The 8,141-nt window shown below is 44.8% G+C and overlaps 1 protein-coding gene and 1 pseudogene across 2 annotated transcripts in view; both read right to left on the reverse strand.

Moving 5' to 3' along the window:
• Nucleotides 1-8,141, reverse strand: part of ASIP (agouti signaling protein) — a 98,536-nt gene that overhangs the window by 18,023 nt on the left and 72,372 nt on the right. The window lies entirely within an intron of this gene.
• On the reverse strand, nt 1,694-6,906 carry LOC105533869 (annotated as a pseudogene). Its single transcript, XR_001005181.1, has 3 exons — nt 6,817-6,906; nt 2,888-3,792; nt 1,694-2,567 (listed from the first exon to the last, which is right to left on the reverse strand). The product of XR_001005181.1 is annotated as an actin-related protein 2/3 complex subunit 5 pseudogene (transcript).

Raw genomic sequence — 8,141 nt, forward strand, 5'->3', positions numbered from 1 at the left:
AAAAAAAAAAAAAAAAGAAAGAGAGATCAGGTTGTTACTGTGTCTACGTAGAAAAGGAAGACATAAGAAACTCCATTTTGATCTGTACTAAGAAAAATTGTTTCTGCTTTGAGATGCTGTTAACCTGTAACTTTAGCTCCAACCCTGTGCTCACAGAAACATGTGCTGTATTGAATCAAAGTTTAATGGATTTAGGGCTGTGCAGGATGTGCCTTGTTAACAATACCTTTGCAGGCAGTATGCCTGGTAAAAGTCATCGCCATTCTCCATTCTCGATTAACCAGGGACACAATGCTCTGCGGAAAGCCTCAGGGACCTCTGCCCAAGAAAGCCTGGGTATTGTCCAAGGTTTCCCCTCACTGAGACAGCCTGAGATATGGCCTCGTGGGAAAGGAAAGACCTTACATCCCCCAGCCCGACACCTGTAAAGGGCCTGTGCTGAGGAGGAGTAGGGAAAGAGGGAGACCTCTTTGCAGTTGAGATGAGAGGAAGGCTTCTGTCTCCTGCTCCTCCCTGGGAATGGAATGTCTCGGTGTAAAGCCGACCATTCTCATTCGTTCTATTCTAAGATAGGAGAAAACTGCCCTGTGGCTAGAGACAAGATATACTGACAACAATACTGCTCTGTTGCTCTTTGCTACACTGAGATGTTTGGGTAAAGAAAAACATAAATCTAGCCTACATACACATCTGGGCACGTACCTTTCTTTGAACTTATTCATGATACAGATTCCTTTGCTCACATGTTTCCCTGCTGACCTTCTCCCCACCTGTTGCCCTGCTACACTCCCCTCACTAAAATATTAAAAATAATACTCAATAAATACTGAGGGAACTCAGAGACCGGCGCCAGTGCGGGTCCTCCATATACTGAGTGCCGGTACCCTGGGCCCACTGTTCTTTCTCTATACTTTGTCTCTGTGTCTTATTTCTTTTCTCAGTCTCTTGTCCCACCTGATGAGAAATACCCACAGGTGTGGAGGGGCAGGCCCCCTTCATAAGAGGATAGGACTATATGACTTAGTATAGAGTATGAGGCACAGAGTAGCAACTTGACAAAAATTTGTGAAATGAATGAAAGAATCTACCTGCTATCCTTAAATTCTATGAATCCTGTCTTAGTCTATTTAGGTGACTATAACAAAATATCATAGACTGGGTGGTTTCTAAATAACAGAAATTTATTTCTCACGGTTCTGGAGGCTGGGAAGTCTAAGATCAAGGTGCAGGCAGATTCAATATCTAGTGAGGGCCTATTTCTTCATAGACAGCCATCATCTCTCTCATCTCACAAAGTGGAAGGGGTTTCCCTTGGGCTTCTTTTATAAAGGCACTAGTTTCATTCATGAGGGCTCTGCCACCATGACCTAGTCACCTCCAAAAGGCCCCACCTCCTTACACTATCACCTTGGCAGTGAGGATTTCAACATCCGAATCTGAGAGGGCATAAACATTCAGAACACAGCAAATTCCTCATTTCCGATTCTTGCCTCCCCATCACTGTGCCATTGGGCAGCTTAAATAGTTACACAGAGAAAGATTTTATAAGGGCCACTTATTATACTTCCTTAAGAGCTGAAGAATTTACAAATGCATAAGTGTGACTGAATCTGACTAAGCCTGGAAAAGAGGGCATGGAAAGTCATGGAAAGTTTGTACAAGCCCACTGCAATTGTTTGTTTTTTTTTTTTAATTATTCAACACTGACATTTTATTTTCTGAAGTTTTATCATTTTTACAAAACAAAACAAAATGAAACAAAAAGCAGGTATCGAAATCAGCAAAGAGTCTATAGAATTTCTGCACCAGTTTGCACATAAGTCAGTGATTACAAAACTGGTGTCCAATGTAAATACTAATCACAAGCTGACTTCCTCCTTGGTCAGGTGGTTTGTTTTGGAACTACTGGATATTTATAACTTTTTATAAGCACTGGTCATTTTTTGAGAACTGATTTGGTTTGTCCAACAAAGTAAACAATTTTTTGCTGTGTGGCAGTTTCTTTTTAAAAAAAAACACTGAGCTAAAACACAGAATGTGTATTTGTTTGGATCTGAACCAAATCTTCTGAGATCCCAATTACCCTGAAGAACACTGAAGACATTTATGGGGCATATTAAATAGTATCTTAAGTACTAGTTGTGTACCTCATCATGTCTAAGGCAGCTATTATATTTCTAAAGAAAGTAGCATTTCATTCAGAGGCTGCCCAGAGTTTGAATTACACCATAGTTTTTCTTTCCTTCTGCAAATCATTCTTTCTGATTTACAGTTTTTCCCAAACAGAGCCATAATATTAGAACAAAAGTTTGATGTTCATGCCAAACAAGCTCTGATATGGATACATTTGTATAGAGCAAGACTTCTTGCTCTGAACCCTGGACAACCACAAATCAATTGAGAGGCCATGATTATTGGATGCTGAGAGAAAGTAGCACACTTAAACCCACAGTACAGTTAATCAGGAGGCAAGAAAAACAAAGCTAGAACTCGGTAGTGGTATTCACCCACCACTTATTCCAAAAACATATTTTGTTTAAATAAGGGAAATGGTCCAGTTTTGCAATGTTTTTTTGTTTTTTGTTTTTTTTGGAGACGGAGTCTGGCTCTGTCGCCCAGGCTGGAGTGCAGTGGCCAGATCTCAGCTCAATGCAAGCTCCGCCTCCCGGGTTTAGGCCATTCTCCTGCCTCAGCCTCCCGTGTAGCTGGGACTACAGGCGCCCGCCACCTCGCCCCGCTAGTTTTTTGTATTTTTTAGTAGAGACGGGGTTTCACTGTGTTAACCAGGATGGTCTTGATCTCCTGACCTCGTGATCCGCCCGTATCGGCCTCCCAAAGTGCTGGGATTACAGGCTTGAGCCACTGCGCCTGGCCTCAGTTTTGCAATGTTAATAACTGCCAGTCTCTCATATTTTTTATAAATATCATTTCCCGACTAGCAGTGAGCTAGGAAACTGGCCTCAAATTCTGACCAAATCTCTCAGTATTAGGTAAAAATAACACAAAACAAAACAAAAAACCAGCCAATAGGGGTTAAAAATTGCACAGTTAAACTTGAATGTAAATTATACTATATACAGACTGGTATAAACATCACTGAAATGGTTTTGAAAGGATGAAACATTTATATTTTAACACAATTTCTTCTATATTATCCCAATTTTCATTAAAGGAAAACTGATGTAATTTTCTTCTTTATAGATATGAAAAAGCAAGAAGGCACAGTTGAGAGAAACAGATGCTACCCACAGGGCAGCGGTGGCATTTGGTTGTTTTGGTCTTTGTACCAGCAATTCGCACTCCCGAGCCAGATTTCCACTTCCTGCCAATCTACACGGTTTCTCTTGCAGTCAAGACGTGAACAATGGACCCTACTCCTCCAGCAGCAAGTGCCTTTTCCTGCCACTGCAGTAACACAGCACTGCTATTGTCAGAGGGGCTCTCAAATCCTTTATAAATACACATCATTAGGAGATCCACACCATTCTTGTCCGGAGATTGAACTGTCTTTTCAATATCATTAGCTTTAAAAGAGATGAGCACCTTCAAGACAATGCTGCCTGCCCGGTCCTTCACTGCCTGACTCTTGGTGTTGATGGGGAGGTTCTTCAGAGCTGCCTGTAGGGCAGCTGTCACATTTCCTTGCCGCAGGCGGGAGTCCACCTCGCCCTCGTGGGGCCCGGCCTGGCCGTCTCCCCCATCTTCTTCATCCACGAACTTGTTCTCGTCATATTCATCCACGTCCACCTTCCGGAACCGGGCCGACGACGCTGTTCTTCCACATCCCAATCCCTACCAGTGGCAAAGGCCTCTTCTTGGCGCTGCCTCTACCTCAGCAAGCCGGGCGCAGCAGCCCACTGCCCGGCGCCTGATTCACTTGCCTCTTCCACTCTGGGGCTGCAATTGTATTAATAGCAGTGAGTGTGTCCCTCATGAGTGGTAACAGCAATGAGGGTTTGTACGGGTCCAGGGCAATTGGTTGATGTAACCCAGGAGTCTTGTTGATGTGTGTGCACACATGTATGTTAATATGTAAGATCTCTGCTTGAGGGAATATAGGAGACAACAGTGTCGAGATCATTCCTGAGTAGGGACACTCAGCGTCCTGAGTATGCACTGAGGGAATCCCCTTAGCGACAGCACTGGGGATAGCGTTGTATCTTAATCCTTCAGGGTTAAGGCCTTGTTCCCCACAGCAAAGGAAAGGACTACAGTCTCCCAGTCATGTGGCATGACTAAGTACCTATTGGGACGGAGGTGTAGCGAGAGATGAGAATGGAAGAAGAGGCAAAGGCACCTCCACCTCCTGGGTTCGAGCGATTCTCCCACCTCAGCCTCCTGAGTAGCTGGGATTACAGGCATGCACCACCACCATGCCCGTCTAATTTTGTACTTTTAGTAGAGATCGGGTTTCACCATGTTGGCCAGGCTGGTCTCAAACTCCTGATCTCAAGTGATCCACCCGCCCCAGCCTCCCAAAGTGCTGGAATTACAGGCATGAGCCACTGCTCTCGGCCTTTTTAACGTTTTTGAGATGTGGGCTCACTGTGTTGCCCAGGCTGGCCTGAAACTCCTGGCCTTAGGTAATCCTCCTGCTTCAGCCACTCAAGTAGCTGGGACTATAGGGGCACCACTGCACCTGGCTTCCCTTTTAATTTTTATTTTAGCATTGTTTTACTATTTTTTGTTTGTTTGTTTAAGCAGTCTTCTTGAAGACAGTGAACAGTGTCAGCTGCTGACCACACTAGGTGTTCGTGAGGCACAACTCTGACAGCCTGCCCTGGGCTTTGCTAGTGACACTAGTCAAGGTAGCCAGAGTGTCTGGGTAGCCAGCAAGCTGGCATTGGAGGGGAGGTGACTGGGCTCAGTTAGTCATAATAGTGGCTTCTACCAGCCCTGCCAAGCACCAATGGCCAGAGACCTGGGGGATCTGGGTGAGGCTCATCCCTTTGAAGGAGAGTGAACAGAAATCAAAAAGTATCAGCTGGACCGCAGCATGGAGGAGCAGCTGCAGACTTCAGCAGACTCATTCAGGTTAGTGCGGATGGAGGCAGGCTTTCCTTTGATCACGCTTTTGAAACAAAGCATATACTTGGGAAGAAAGGGAAATGATAGCAAGAGGGAATTCTTGACCTCGAAATCGTCTATGATACGTTGCGCATATGTGATTTTTCAGGGAGAGGGTCCATAGTTTTCTCTGGGTCCATAATGGGTTCTCTGGCCCTGAAAAACCTCAGAATGTTTGTATATGATATTCCTATAACCTGCATGTGGCTCATCCACAATCACAGACACATAAGGGCAGGGGAGGTTGTTGATTTCTTTCAGTTTAGGTAGTAGTAGTGCAGATCTACAGTGGGGAAAGTGTCTTGTTGAAAGGGGCACATCATTCTAGACTGGTACTGGTTCAGAGCATATTTTAAAAATGTAATACTGAAACAAATTAAAGATTGTAAAAAGTGGCTGGGCGCAGTGGCTCAGGCCTATGATCCCAGCACTTTGGGAGGCCGAGGCGGGTGGATCACGAGGTCAGGAGTTCAAGACCAGCCTGGCTAACACGGTGAAACTCCGTCTCTACTAAAATACAAAAATTAGCCAAGCGTGGTGGTGAGCGCCTGTAATTCCAGCTACTCAGGAGGCTGAGGCAGGAGAATCACTTGAACTCGGGAGGTGGAGGTTGTAGTGAGCCGAGATTGTGCCATTGCATTCCAGCCTGGGCAACAGAGTGAGACTCTGTCTCAAAAAAAAAAAAAAAATTATAAAAAGTATGATCCTGTAAATATCAAAACATATTCAAATATGTACATGTTTGCATATGCAGAGAAAAAAGTCTGGAAGGATAAACATTTAAGTGATGATTGCTCCTTAGGAGTGGGATTGAGGATGGAGAGTGAAGTAGAAACATGCATGTTTTCCTTTATGTACTTCTGTATTTGAATTTTAAAAATAAGCGTGTCTTATTTACTTTTTTATTACTTTGCAATTAAAAAAACAAACAAACAAAGGATGGCCAAGTGCAGTGGCTCACACCTGTACTCTCAGCACTTTGGGAGGCCAAGGTGGGAGGATCGCTTGAGTCCAGGAGTTTGAGACCAGCCTGGGCGACACAGGGAGACCGCATCCCTACAAATTATTTAAAAATTAGTCAGTCGTGGTGGTGCACGCCTGTGGTCCCAGTTACTCAGGAGGCTGATGTGGGAGAATTGCCTGAGCTCAGGAGATTGAGGTTGCAGCGAGCCATGATTGTGCCACTGCACTCCAGCCTGGGCAACAGAGCAAGTCCCTGTCTTAAAAATAAAAATAAAAACAAAAGCAAAGGATGATATTATAGAAATAAAATACTGGATGCTACCTGACATACCCTGAAAAGATTTAAAGAAGCTGGATGGAGAGTCATATACAGTTTGTGACAATGATGTTGAGGAATTTGTAGGACTCTCCTTCCCTTTCATAGTTCAAATTCAGGGTGGAGTTTGCTCTCAACAACTACTGCTCTGTCACCAAAACATACAGCTTGCTTGTCGTGTATCTTCTTTCACCTGAGGCCCCTTTTTGCCCTGGGATACTCTCAAACTCTATTACCCTTCTGGTTCATCGGCCACTGTTTCTGAAATGCTAAAACTTGGGAAAGGCAACACACAATTTTGTTGGGGTTTAGTTTCTTAGCCAAATTAGCTGTCCCAAATTCTGAGGGTCAGGGCCCAGGGGAGAACCGCCTGTCATTATTAGTTACCTCAATTCTGCACACCAGATGTTCAGCAGCTGCAGGGGGACCCTGCTTCCCCCCACATCTTCCACCTACCTGGGTTATGTTACAGCTGCAGCAAGAGCCTGGCTGGGGTGAGCATAGGAGGCTAGCTGAGGGACTTTCAGTAAAGTCCACTCAGGTTTATCAGTAATGTCCATGATCAGACATAATTTCTGGGGTAGCATGAGGGTGGCAATATGTTTCATTTACTTAGTGTCGTCCTAGAATAGCCAATCAATCATCACATTTACTTTTATTTATATTTTAATTTTTTAGAGACAGGGTCTTGCTCTGCTGTCCAGGCAGTAGTGCAGTGGCACAATCATAGCTCACTGTGGTCTCAACCTCCTGGGCTTCAGTGATCCTTCCACCTCAGCCTCCTGAGTAGCTGGGACTACATGCACACGCCACCACGACTGGCTAATTTTAAAATATTTTGTAGATATGAGGGTCTTGCTATGTTGCCCAGGCTGGTCTTGAACTCCTGACCTCAAGTGATCCTCCTGCCTCAGCCTCCCACACTGTTGGGATTACAGGCATGAGCCACTGAGCCTGGCTAACAAATATGTTTTGAATGTTATTCAAAAGTCTTATCTGATGGTTCCCTTCCAGGGGAGTTAATCTCTCTTCTCTGAACACATTCTATTATAATTATTTGTTCATTTGTCTGCTTCTTCTAGACTGAGGATTCATCAAGGGCAGGACCTGTGCCTTATTCATCTACATACCCACTACTCCATCCCCCACCACTCCCAGGCCACACCAACCTAGGGCCTAACGTTGTGCTCAGCGCAAAATAAGGCCTCAGGAAATGTTTCTGTCAACGGAATCAAGTTACTGTATGTTCCACTATGTGAAGAACAGATGCCCTACCTTTAAATGGCTTTCAGTGCTTCAGGGAAGAGAGACAAGTAACTAACAGAAGGAGGAGGGAGAAGTGCTAGAGTTGAGGCACAAGTGAAACAAATGCCTTGGGTATGCAGAAGAGAGTGGTTCCACGTATGGGGTCTTGGGCCTCTCTAATTTCCTCAGACCCCTGATTTCGGTCTGCAGCTCCTAGAGAGCTCCACACTCACCTCTGTGTGGCTCCTGCTGGGCGCCCCTCTCTAAAGTGGTTCTGTATAGCAGGCAGGAGTGCCCTTTCTTCTCCACACTCTGCAGCCTTTTCCCTCTGGCAGTCTCCTTGAATTTCCTGCTTTACAGGGTGGCTTTTTTTTTTTTTTTTGAGACAGCGTCTTGCTCTGTCACTCAGGCTGGAGTGCAGTGGTGCCATCTCAGCTCACTGTAACCTCTGCCTTCAGGGTTCAAGCAACTCTCCCACCTCAGTCTCCTTAGTAGCTGGGTCGACAGGCATGTGCCACCATGCCTGGTTAATTTTTTTTTTTTTTTTTTT

Source organism: Mandrillus leucophaeus, unplaced genomic scaffold (assembly GCF_000951045.1).
Source record: "Mandrillus leucophaeus isolate KB7577 unplaced genomic scaffold, Mleu.le_1.0 Scaffold129, whole genome shotgun sequence".
NCBI lineage: Eukaryota > Metazoa > Chordata > Mammalia > Primates > Cercopithecidae > Mandrillus > Mandrillus leucophaeus.